The sequence below is a fragment of the Nicotiana sylvestris genome, chromosome 6 (assembly GCF_000393655.2).
Source record: "Nicotiana sylvestris chromosome 6, ASM39365v2, whole genome shotgun sequence".
Lineage (NCBI taxonomy): Eukaryota > Viridiplantae > Streptophyta > Magnoliopsida > Solanales > Solanaceae > Nicotiana > Nicotiana sylvestris.
Genome location: NC_091062.1, coordinates 146,056,209 through 146,070,012, shown reverse-complemented (window position 1 = coordinate 146,070,012; position 13,804 = coordinate 146,056,209). Strand labels below are relative to the sequence as shown.

General features: G+C 35.9%; 1 non-coding gene across 1 annotated transcript; it reads left to right on the top strand.

Moving 5' to 3' along the window:
• The first annotated feature begins 8,639 nt into the window (after positions 1–8,639).
• Positions 8,640–8,746, top strand: LOC138872244 (small nucleolar RNA R71). Its single transcript, XR_011400712.1, has one exon. It is a non-coding gene; the product is annotated as a small nucleolar RNA R71 (small nucleolar RNA).
• The last annotated feature ends 5,058 nt before the right edge of the window (positions 8,747–13,804 follow it).

Genomic DNA, 13,804 nt, shown 5'->3' with positions numbered 1-13,804 from the left:
TTGCTGATACTGTGCCCGAGGGGCGAACTTCTATTTGTTTACTTTACCTTAATTACCTGTCAATTACTTGTTTACTTGTTGAAAGAAGTTTTACTTGATTTTTCACTGGTTTACTGTTTTTAAATGATTTTTACTGCTTCATTATAGAATGCCATTTGCCTTACGTGTTTTCTTACTTTCGGTCATTATTTACATTTATTACTCACTGAGTTGGAGTACTCACTTTACTCCCTGTATCCCATGTGCAGATTCAGGCATAGCTGGTCCCGTTCCCGAGTGCTGATTCATTCCAGCTTCAGGCGGATCTCGAGGAGTCTTTAGGTAGCTGTCGGCGTTTGCAGCCTGGAGCTCCTCCCTATTCTTTCCTTTATGTTCTTAGTTCAGTATTTAAAACTCTGTAGTTACATTTGAGGATTCGTATCGTTAGATGTTCGTGACTTGTGACACCCCGGTTAGGGCTGTGTCGGGTTGTATTTCCGCTACTTATTATCATTAAATGATGTTTCAGACTGCTTTTATGTTGCTTAACTGCTTTAACAAGTGAATTGGGTTTAGTTGGCTGGCCTTGTCTTCACGAGGGGCGCCATCACGACTGGGTTCAGAGTTAGGGTCGTGACAAGTTGGTATCAGAGCCTAGGTTACATAGGTATCACGAGTCATGAGCTGGTTTAGTAGAGTCTCGCGGATCGGTACAGAGACGTCTGTATTTATCCTCGAGAGGCTGTAGAACCTTTAGGAAAAACTTCATATTCTTGAAATTCTTGTCGTGCAAATTTGTTGACCCAAGTACTAAACTTTTGTTATTCTATTCTCTCACAGATGGTGAGGACGCGCGTTATCGGTCAGGGTGGACGACCACCAATTCCACCAGTTGTGGCCACCAGAGGCCAAGGATGCGACCGTGGTCGCGATAGTGGCAGAGCCGCGAGGGAAGCACCTGTAGATCCACCAGCTGCCCCAGTTCAAGACCAGGTCCCAGCTATGGATGCTCCAGCAGCACCAGCTCAGGCACCAGTTGTGCCTATTATGATTCCGGGTCTTCAGGAGTTCTTGGCACAGATCTTATCAGTTTGCATTGGCCTGGCCCAGGCGGTTTCAGCTACTACCATCGCAGCTACTTCACAGGCCGGGGGAGGCATTCAGACTCCCGCCGCTCGCACACCTGAGCAGGTCGTGAAGGGGCTTCAGACGCCGGGGGCGCATCCAGCCCAGCCGGTTGCAGCTGCTCAGGACTATGTAGTTCCTGTCATGCCGGAGGATGAGCAACGTAGGTTGGAGAGATTTGGTAGATTGTAGCCTCCGACCTTCAGTGGCGCAGAGGGCGGGGATGCCCAGGGCTTTTTGGATAAGTGTCAGAGGATGTTTCGTACTGCCGGTATTCTGGAGACCAGCGAGGTCGCTTTTACGACCTATCAATTTTCAGGAGCTGCTTTCACTTGGTGGGAGGATTTTGAGAGGCGTAGGCCTGTTGGTGCAGTGACACATTATTGAAAAAAAACTTAATATTTGGGCACAATAGAAAAAATTTATTTTACTAATTAAAAACCTACAGTGACACAAACATTAAGAAGAAAAAGATTATTATAACATTATAGGATATATATATATATATATATATATATATATATATATATGTGTGTGTGTGTGTGTTAAGGTAAGCCCGTGCTCAGCACGGGCCCAACATGGTGTATGTAGGTTCTTTTATGTCCTTACTTTTGCCGTTCCTTTTTATGCAATACCTTTTTTTTATTTGGTTTATCCTAAAAAGAAGTATCTTTTATATTGAAAAATAACAAATTTTAAAATTATTAATGAAATAATTTATAGCCATGAAGATGTCTATAATATATTTTAAAGCACATTTAAAGTTTTTTCTTTTCTCTTCAACATAGTGCCCAATCAAATACCAATCATATAAGTTGGGATAGAAAAAATTATGTATTTTCAATGTAGTCTACATAAAAAGAAAATTAAGTTGCATATGCTATGTTACAATTACTAATATCGCATTATGCTTGGTAAGGCTTAATTGATCTGCAAAAAAATTGTTGTGTACTTACTTCACAACAAAAATAAGCTAAAAGACTATAATGTAACTAAGAAAATTATTAGGAAGTGAATAAATTGGAGTCGCTCATGTTTCTAGTCCATTTGCAGGAAGAATATTTTTGATCACCTCATCACCTAAGCTAGAACTTGTCAATCCTCCTTGTAAAAATTAGGATGATATCATCAATTTTGGATAAAAATTCAATACAGTAGTCAATAGACACGTCTTTTGCTTTTTCTTGCTCGTTGTTTTAATTTTATATATTACAAAGTTCGATTTCACATTTTTCAAATAATATCTAATTGCATTGAATTGTGAGTTTTTCCTTTGTGAAAATAAACATTAAAGTTGTCTAAAAAAGATTCAGCTATTACTCTTTAAAATATTTTATACATCGCTAATCATTTCTCATGCCAAATTACATATCTTAGTTACTAAATTTTAAAATTAGAATAAGTAAAGATATGATATATTCTTTTTTAAAGGTTGATTCTCTCTCTCTTTTCTAATTGTGTTTTGAACTTTTGAGTTGATTTTTGCAACTGCTTGATATGTTTTTACTTAGATGTAGTTACCAGTCGTTGAAGTTGTATTAATTTTCGCTATTTAGAAAATTCTTTTTATCTCTTTTGCATAGATTTGCACATAATTCATAGCGTCATATTTAACTAAATCGGATATTGGTTACCCATTTTAAGTATAAAAATTTATTTTTAAGAAATGTGAATTTTTTTTATGTATACGTTTAATAGTATGTTTAGCCAGGAGAATTTATAATTGTTCACATTTAATAACCTGTAAAAAGAACTAATATGAGGTTTGATTTCAAGCGAAATGGGTCATTAGCAAATCTTGGAAGTTACCTAATTTTACATGCAAATTGTTGATTCAGTCAAAGTGTAAAGAAAGCTTACATGCTAATAATATATTTTTAAGATTATATATAGGAATTTCATATATATAGCAATACCATATGCACGTTATAGTCCATATTTGTTCCTAAGATTACCTAATTGTCTGTTATGAAATTTTCAAGAAATAGCTAAAAGCCAAAATTAACACATGTCACACAAGAAAGGAGTGGACTGTGCATAATTTCAGAGATGCACGTGTCAATCCTATAAATGTTAGATGCAAAGGGGATTAGGCCAAAAGAATTTCGGATTTTATAACAGCGGGGTATCTTGGTCAAAACAACCAAAAAGTTTAATAGAAGCTACAGTAAAGTGCATATTTGGCCACCAGAATTGTTCCGTGCTTTTGCAATTACAATCGTATCCTCTGACCCATATTCTAACCGGATGCAGCTCTCTGAAAACCGGAGGCTGCTCAAATTCCGACTTATTAATAGTAGTAATATATATATATATATATATATATATTATAAATACATGAAGTACTAAAGAAATTTTTGAAAAAATAAATTAAAAATCTTTTTAGCTTTCAAATTTACAGTCACAGAAGAAAGCTTGAAAGAAACTGTGACCACACATATTCTATGTGTAATAGACTGGACTAGCTTTTAGACCTTATCAGTCATGGGGTCCGGGTTTTGATATAAACCAGAAAATTTACCTGAGCCAATAATTAATTTACACAATTAGATGATTAACCAATCAGTAACTTAGGCATACCGACCACCATGGAATTACTCCTATATAGATGGCTTTGTTTTTGTAGAGGCCTTCATGGGATGTCCCGGTCGTACAATAATCTGGATATTAACCAGATCAATTGGTTAAGCATTTATTCATACAAATTATATTGGGCTTATGAGGCTCCATTGTTTCACCCTCAATGGCAACGGGTAAGGAAATTATAGTTCTGAGTTTAATGTCGCCAGCTCGACTTATTGAATGCGGAATGTATTAGGCTATCAAGGTTACCGATGGTTGTTGCTCGAAATGTCCTCCAAAATACAACTTTAACCTGTGACCATTTACCTTAAATTTGTCTCCTCCATTGATCTGTTTAATTTCAATTGCCCCATATGGAGTAACATCTGTAACATGATAAGGACCTGTCCACCTGAATTTTAATTTTCCTGAAAATAGCCTCAGCCTGCTATTGTAAATAAGTACTTGATCTCCAATTTTGAAACTTTTTTTGTCAGATCAAGTTGTCATGCCATATTTTTGTTTTTTCTTTGAATATTTTGGCATTTTCATAAGCTTCCAACCTCAGTTCTTCCAATTCATTAACCTGAAAAAATCTCTTTTTACCAGCAGAGGTTAATTCAAAGTTTAATGCTTTCAGTGCCCCAAAAGCTTTGTGTTCTAATTCAACTGACAAATGGCAAGCCTTTCCAAAGACTAACTTATATGGGGATGTTCCAATTGGCATTTTGAACGCCGTTCGGTATGCCCATAATACATCATCTAATTTTAAAGACCAGTCTTTTCTTGAAATTCCAACCGTCTTTTCAAAAATTCTTTTTAACTCGCGGTTGGAAACTTCAACTTGCCCTTGTGTTTGAGCATGATATGGTGTTCCAGTTTTGTGAGTCACGTCATATTTTGATAACAAAGTAGAAAATTGCCTATTCATGAAATGAGTTCATTGATCACTAATGATGACTCGAGGTGTGCCAAATCTAGTAAAAATATTTTTTCTAAGAAAACTACACACTGTATGAGCATCATTCTTCCTTGTGGGGATGACATCAACCCATCTTGATACATAATCCACAGCCACAAGGATATATTCAAATGAATGAGAAGAAGGAAAAGGACCCATGAAATCTATTCCTCAAACATCAAATATTTCACATACTTGTATTGATTGTAATGGCATCTCATCTCTCTTAGTGATATTACCTGTTTTCTGACATCTGTCACGTTGTGCAACATATGCTCGGGCATCTTTGAAGAGTATTGGCTAGAAAAATCCGGCCTCCAATACGTTAAATGTCGTACGGTTTGCAGCATAATAACCTCTAATTGCTCCATCATGACAGTGATACAAAATTTTGGTCATCTCTTCTTCAGGTACACACCTCCTAATGATATTATCTGCACAAATTTTGAATAAGTAAGGTTCATTCTACAAATAATACTTAGCATCAGAAATAAGCTTTTTTCTCTGCTGGTAAGAGAGATCTTGGGGTGTCCATCTTCCAACCAAGTAGTTAGCAATATCTGCGAACCAGGGTGGTTGAGTCACAACAGAGTCAACTGAAAAAATGTGTTCATCAGGAAATTCTTCTTTTATCTCGTTGAACTCAAGAGGAGGGTCTTCTAGTCTAAACAAATGGTTAGCTAACTTATTCTCTGTTCCTTTTTTATCTTTTATCTCAAGGTCAAATTCTTGCAGAAGTAAAATCCATCTTAACAATCTAGGTCGAGCATCTTTTTTGGCTAAGAGGTATTTTAAAGCTGCATGGTCAGTAAAAACAGTCACCTTTGTTCCTATCAAATAAGAACGAAATTTATCAAATGCAAATACTACTGCCAGTCACTCTTTTTCTATTGTGGCATAATTCAGTTGAGCTTCATTTAGTGTTCTACTGGCATAGTAAATGGGACGAAAAATCTTATCCTTTCTTTAGCCTAAAACAACTCCAACTGCCGTATCACTAGCATCACACATAACCTCAAAAAGGTTGACTCCAATCAGGGGACACAACTACAGGGGCAGTTGATAATTTCTCCTTAAGGGTGTCAAACGCTATCATACAATCACCTGAAAAATCAAACTTAACATCTTTCATCAAGAGGTTAGTCAGAGGTTTTGAAATCTTTGAAAAATCCTTTATGAATCGTCTGTAAAAACCTGCATGACCTAGAAAGCTTCTAATGCCTTTAACAATTGTAGGAGGGGGTAATTTTGCTATAAGATTAATTTTAGCTTTATCAACTTCTATCCCATTAGTAGTGATTTTATGTCCTAAAATAATTTCCTCTGTAACCATAAAATGATATTTTTCCCAACCCAGAATCAAGTTTATCTCTTCACATTTCTTAAGAACTAAAGTCAAGTGGTAAAGACAATCTTCAAATGTTTTGCCAAAGAGTGTGAAATCATCCATAAAAATTTCAAGAAATTTTTCAGTCATGTCAGAAAAAATTGCTGACATGCAACGCTAAAATATAGCAAGGGCGTTGGACAGATCAAATGGCATTCTCCTGTATGCATATGTTCCATGAGGACATGTGAAAGTTGTCTTATCCTGATCATCGAGTGCAATTGGTATTTGGTTATACCCTGAATAGCCATCAAGAAAACAGTAAAAACCATATCCTGCAATTCTTTTCAACATTTGATCAATAAATGGTAAAGGAAAATGATCTTTTCTGGTAGCATCATTGAGGCGTCTATAATCAATACAAACTCTCTATCCTGTAACAGTCCTCGTAGGTATGAGTTCATTATTTTCAATCTTTATAACTGCCATACTTCCTTTCTTTGGTACTACCTGAACTGGACTTACTTAAGGGCTATTTGAAATAGAGTAAATAATACTTGCCGCTAGAAGCTTGACAATCTCCTTTTTCACCACTTCCTACATTGCAGGATTCAATCTCCTTTGGGGTTGGATTATTGGCTTGTAGCTATCTCCATGAGGATTCTATGCGTACAAATTGTTGAACTAATCCCTTTGATATCCTCTACAGTCTACCCTAAAGCTCCTTTGTGTGCTTTTAAGACTTTAATTAGTCTTTCTTCTTGTTCTGCAGTCAAAAAAGATGAAATAATTACTAGAAATAGTTCTTGCTCAAGATAAACATATTTTAAATGAGAGGGAAGAACTTTGAGTTCAATTTTTGGTTGAACATCTTCTGATTGCATCTCCTTATCCTCTGAATCTTTTTCCAGTATTTCAGCTTCTCTCCTAATTGTGGGATCATCATCTTGTGCGGTGCCTGATTTGGTCAAACATCTTTCCATTGAGTGAAATTAATTGATCATCTTTGAATTCATCTGCAAGATCACTAATCATTTCAATAGAAAAGCATGAAGATGATGTCTTATCTCCTGAAAATCTTAGTATCTTTTGCATATCAAAAATGACTCTTTCTTCATCAACTCTCAAGATTAGTTGCCCTTGATGAACATCTATGATTGCTCTTCCTATAGCAAGAAATGTTCTACCCAAAATTATCGGTTCATTAGGACATTTTTTCATTCCAAGTACTATAAAATCTACAGGGAAAACAAACTTATCTACTCTTACAAGCATATTTTTAATTATTCCCTTAGGTTTCTTAATACTTTGATCTGCAAACTGAAGAGAAACACCTATGTCCTTCATTTCACCAAGATCCAATTTTCTAAAGATAGAAAATGGCATCAAATTTATTGAAGCTCCAGAATCGCAAAGTGCTTTTTCAAAATATACACCTCCCATAGTGCATGGAATGGTAAAACTGCCAGGATCACCAAGTTTTTGTTGTAGCTTATTTTGAAGTATAGCACTGCATTTTTCAGTAAGCATTACCACAGAAACTTCTTCCAATTTTCTTTTACTTGACAAAATTTCTTTTAAAAATTTGGCATATGAAGGCATTTGCAACAAAGCATCAGTAAAAGGAATATTAATATGAATTTGTTTTAAGATTTCCAAAATTTTTGCAAATTGACCATCAAGCTGTTCTCATTTCATTTTTTGTGGAAAAAGAATTGTCACAGGTGGGGCAGCCATTTTTTCAGAAACTTTTTCTTCCTTATTCTTTATTTCTTTCTCCTTTGATGGTTCAGATGCTTTTTCAAAATTCTTATCCTTGTCTACCTGTTATTCTGTCTGGTTCTTTCTTGTCTGTCTACATAAGGTTTATCTAGTTCCTTACCCGACTGTAAAGTGATGGCCTTAAGGTGCTCTTTTGAATTTTTATCTGTATTGCTTGGTAAGGGACCCTGAATCTTTTTTGACACAAGAGCTGCCAATTGACTTAACTGAATTTTCAGATTTTTGAGGGATGAATTTTGGCTTTCCATCTTTTCATCAGTGACCTTAATATATTTGTACAAAAGGTCATCAAGACTTGGATGAGCTTGTTGGGGCCTCTGCTGGTATGACCCTGCTTGTTGATATGGTCCTGCTTGCTGATAAGGTCTGTAACTCGGTTGCCCATGATTTTGACTCTGGTATCCCGGCGGACCTTGTATCTGTTGTTTCTGGAAGCTTTGAGAGTTTTCAGCACCATTTGGGTTATTCCATTGAAATCCTAGATGCTTTTGTGCCATTGGACTCCCAAAAGGATATGGCTTGTAACCGATGACATTAACCTGTTCATCTGTTTGATTGGTTGCTTGACATTCATGGTTCTGGTAGTTTCCTCCACACATGTCACAAACCGCAGATTGGTTTAATTGTTGTGTATTCACCTGAAAAGATTCAAACTTTTGTGACAAAGAAACAATATGTTGTGTTAGTGTATTTAAAACATCAACCTGATTTACCGTAGCAGCCTTTTTAATGATTACACGCTCATATGGCTATTGGATAGCGTTCTCAGAAATTTCATTCAACAGCTGCAATGCTTCCTCTGTAGTTTTTCCCATTACAGAACCTCCTGCGGTTGTATCTATCACATTTCTAGCAGAGGGTTTTTGCCCGTGATAGAAAATGTACAATTGCATATGTTCAGGAATGTCATGGGGTGGGAATTTTCTTAACATTGCTTTTAATCTTTCCCAAGCTTGATAAACTGACTCAGTGTCAGTCTGTAAAAAATTAGGTATGTCTCGTCTTAACTTTGTCATTTTAGCAGAGGAAAAATATTTGTTTAAAAACTTTTGAGTCATCTGGTCCCATATCGTAATGGACCCTTGAGGCAAACTTCGCAACCAAGTCTTGGCATCTCCTTTTAAAGAAAAAGGAAATAGCCTTAACTTGATAGCTTCAGCAGGTACTCCATTGTACTTAGCAGTTTCTACAAGTTCTAGAAAATCAATTAAATGACTATGTTGGTCTTCACTTGTATCATCAGTGAAGATACAAGATTGTTGAATTGTCTGAATCAGGTCGATCCTGATTTCAAAGTTGTTGGCTGCCACTAGGGGCTTCCTAACACTAGATTCACAGTTGAAGTGATCAGGTCTAGCATAATTCCTAAGGATTCTGTTTGCTGGCCTTGGCGCCACTTCATCAAATTGCTCCTCCACGTGGACTTGTGGTGGGATCCTAAGTGGGTTAATGTCCTCTGCTTCCTGGTTTTCCATTTCTTTACAAGATGCTCCTTGAGAAGACGATGTTTGTTATTTCCTGCGCAATCGAATAAATCTTTCAATTTCAGGATTGTAACTGACCAACTCTTTTGTAGAAGAGCGGGTCATAAACAACTTAAAATTCTTAAGTAAAGAAAGTACAAGAAAAAAAATATAAGTGTATAAAAAATTACAAAAATGATAAAACCGGTAGGTGTTGAGCAAAAATAATTATACAATAATTTTATTATCTATAGAGAATAATAATATTTTACACAAACTTATAACAAGATAGTTATAAAGAAAAATAAAACGATGCAACAGTGAACTATGACAAGAAACAATACTATAATACTATTATATATGGAAAAAGGTAATTAGTGATAGTACATATAGTTGGAATGGTCATAAGACTATTTTTCAGTAGTTAAAAAAACTTAAATATGAAAGAACTAACAATAGTATAACAGTTATAAATATACACGTTGTAAAAATAGTAAATAATAGTTATAACACAATTATTATGATAAAGCAGAGAGTACTAATAGCAGTATATATAATTTGCTAAAAAACAGTTAATGATGGAACTAGTAGGAAGAAATAATACAAAAGAGAAAAAAAAACTTTTACAATACCATTATGAACATAAACATTACATTAGGATTAATATCACAGTAGTAGTTATAGCCTTAATTAGTGAAAATATTAACTGAAACAAAAATAACAGTAATAAATTCTCAAATTAATAACAAAATATTTAATTTGAAGTAGATGTATGCCAATCCCCGCAACGACGCCAAAAATTTGACGAGGCCAATGTGTATAGGATTTTCCTGCTCGTGCTTTGTCAAATTCTAGTATAGTTTATGATATCGTTCTACAGAGATTGAAAAATCATTCTACAGACTTATAATATTTTAGCTACTATTTGAGAGAATCAGATTGATGAAAAGTTTGTGGAATTAAAACTTGTTAAATACTTAACAAAATCAAACAACTTTCGAAAGATTTATAATTTAAAAAGAGTTGAGAATCGTTGAATTCACTTGATAATATATTATAATAAAATCTCACTTTCTACATGTATTTCTCTAAAGGATAATTGCTTATTGCTAATACAATTATATCTTATCTCACCAAGAATTAATCAACTAATAACACTCCGTGAGGTTACGTAATTAAGTGAGTTAAAACTAATGACGGTTAAATCAAAATATCTTCTGGTTTGAATTGTGCTAAAAGATAGTAAAAATTTCGTGAGAATATTTTTACTAAATCAATACTCCCGCGACTACAATTCCTCCGTGAAAATTAAAATTGAGGCAAGCAAGATTACTGACTTTTAATAATAGCTTACTAATAATCACTCTCACTTCACTATTTTATTCAATAGTTACTATATATTAATTTTGCTCCATGAGAATTACAAAATTAATATGGGAATAACTTAAAGATAAAATATATAGAAGTGATAACAATGATTAGTTAAAAACTATTATTATAGAACAATATAAAATATAAATAGAAAGTTCCAAACCAAGAATGTATTAAAACTGAGATAGTATTATAATATATATATATATATATATCAAGCTTCATCAACTATCCCAACAAAAAAAGATTACTCCATTATGAAGTAAGAAAAAACTAATTTAGGAACAAAGAACTTATGAAGAAATATTATTCTTCTAAAATAAAGACAACTAGTAGCAAATACTAAAGACAAAGAGAGAGACCAAAGATTAGTTTTCTCCCGTAAGACTCTATGTCTTCTCTTCAAAATTCACACTCTATTTATAGAGTTTTCTTGCCTAAGGTTCTTCATAGTTGCAACTATGGAAGTTGTAGGGGCAACTATGACTTTGCCAATTGAGTTTCATTAACCATAGTTTCAACTCTAGTTTGCTAGTTGCAACTATGTAATTTGCTTCATGATTTCCAATCGCAACTATGGTGCTATCTTTGCTTCTTCATTTCCGGTTGACTACTCAATTCTCACTCTTTTTTGTTTCTTTTTTTTAATTTTCATAAGCTCTTCCTCCTGCGAAGTATGTTAAAACATATGGGAGAATATGGTATATTTATTCATGTTTTATTTAAAATATTTAATATTTACATATAAAAATACATGAATAAATTATATCCATCATCGACCTCGATCGAACATCGACGGGTTAATATTTCGACGAAAGTTTAAAATAACACCCTTAAGGCCAAGGGCCTTCACCAAAAAGAAGAGTTCGACCTCGATCGAGCAACGACGAGTTAATATTTCGACGAAATTTCGAAATAACACCCTTAAGGCCAAGGGCCTTCGCCAAAAAGAAGAGTTCGACCTCGATCGAACAACGATGGGTTAATATTTCGATTAAAGTTCGAAATAACACTCTTAAGGCCAAGGGCCTTCACCAAAAAGAAGAGTTCGACCTCGATCGAACAACGACGGGTTAATATTTCGACGAAAGATCGAAATAACACCCTTAAGGCCAAGGGCCTTCACCAAAAAGAAGAGTTCAACCTCGATCGAACAACGACGGGTTAATATTTCGATGAAAGTTCGAAATAACACCCTTAAGGACAAGGGCCTTCGCCAAAAAAGAAGAGTTCGACTTCGATCGAACAACGACAGGTTAATATTTTGACGAAAGTTCGAAATAACGCCCTTAAGGCCAAGGGCCTTCACCAGAAAGAAGAGTTCGACCTCGATCGAAAAATGACGGGTTAATATTTCGACGAAAGTTCAAAATAACACCCTTAAAGCCAAGGGCCTTCACCAAAAAGAAGAGTTCGATCTCAATTGAACAATGACCGGTTAATATTTCGACGAAAGTTCGAAATAACACCGTTAAGGCCAAGGGCCTTCGCCAAAAAGAAGAGTTCGACCTCTATCGAACAATGACGGGTTAATATCTCGACGAAAGTTCGAAATGACACCTTAAGGCCAAAGGCCATCGCTGAAGAAAAAGTTCGAAATATCCTAAAGGCCAAGGGCCATCAAAAAATAAGAGGGAAAGAAAACTGGGACTCATGATGGGATAATACTTCAATATAAGCTCGAAAGTAACATCCCTACGGCTAAGGTCGCTATTAAAAAAAGAGTTCGATACCATTTCAGACTAGGATGGGACAACACCTCAACACAAGTTCGAAAACACCATCCCGCCAGCTATAGCCATCATCAAGGTCCTACTCAACCCGTGTGACATTAAATTCCCTAAGAGTCGGGCACTCACCACGCGGAAATCTACTTTTTTGCACCAAAGTTATGAAGAGCAAAACAGGGAAAGAAGTACAGGAGGCATATAACAATGAAAAATTCCTCCTTATACAAAGCTACTGCGCAAACAGCCGCTGATTATATACGGCTAAAACCAACAGAGTCCAAGAAAAAAATAATAAACAACAAAAAATACAGACAAAGACAGCAATTCTTTCACTCGGCGCCATCATCGCCACCCTCTTCACCACCATCTCTCGGAAGTCCTCCCTTGTCATCCGCGCCCTCATCAGCCTCCAGCGTCGTAGAGTCATATTCACAGTTAACACCAGCCTCTCGTGCCTTCGACCGTGCTCCTTCATATGTGGCCTCGGTAACATTGCCCGCCTCCCATAAACTCTTATATATGTCCTGATGGGCTTCAGCATGAACCCAAAGCTCGTGCAAATGACGTGGAATATCAGCGGGGGAATATTCGATTTGAGCCAACAGCTACTCCTTTTTGGCCTCAAGGGCATCGACCCGGTCCCATAAGGACGACGCCTCCCGGTCGATCTCATCAATACGCTCCTCGAGCCTCGTTTTCCTTAGAGTGGCCGCCACCCTCTCCGATTCCTGCTCGGATCGAAGAACGTGAATAGTATTGTAGACATGTGATATTTGACCCTCCCCAAGATTTTACATATTTTAGCATTTAAATACTTAGTTTAGGCCTAATATCGTTATTTCAATTAGTTTTAACTCTTTTACTTTATTTTATCAAACAAAATTGAAAATTACAAAAATATTTATTTAGCTAATTGATATAAAATAGTTTCACTTTTAATTTTAATTTTACTTTAATTAATTGTAAATAATTTCATAATTTTATAGTTGTTATTTTAGGAGCTAATATTTTTAGTCTACTAGAGAAGGGCCACTTTTAAAGGTATATTTGGCCAAATTTGGCCCAATTTGGATCTAGCCTGTAATCCTAGGCCCAATAACTACTAACCTAACCCTAAAATTCTAATAAAACTAGGCACCCTAAGATTTGGAGCCTTCAGCTGTTTCTATCAGGAAGAATACACAAAAAAACCCTAGACAATAGGTCACCTCTTCTTCTTCGACCAATATACGCAACAACAAACCCTAGAGAGACCAAGACAACAACCACCCTCCCAACCGGACGAACACCCCAAAAAACACACACAGTCGCCTCTGACGCTCACTGCCACCCGCCAGCTTATCTCCAACCAACGACCCCGATCTCCATCAGTGACCACCACGCCGACGACCCCAATCTTCCTTGATTTTAAAGAACCAGCGACGAACACACAGTAAACAGAAGAAGACGGAGGAACGGAGAAACCCAAGAATGAGTTCCAAAAACGCAGCCATGAATCTCCATC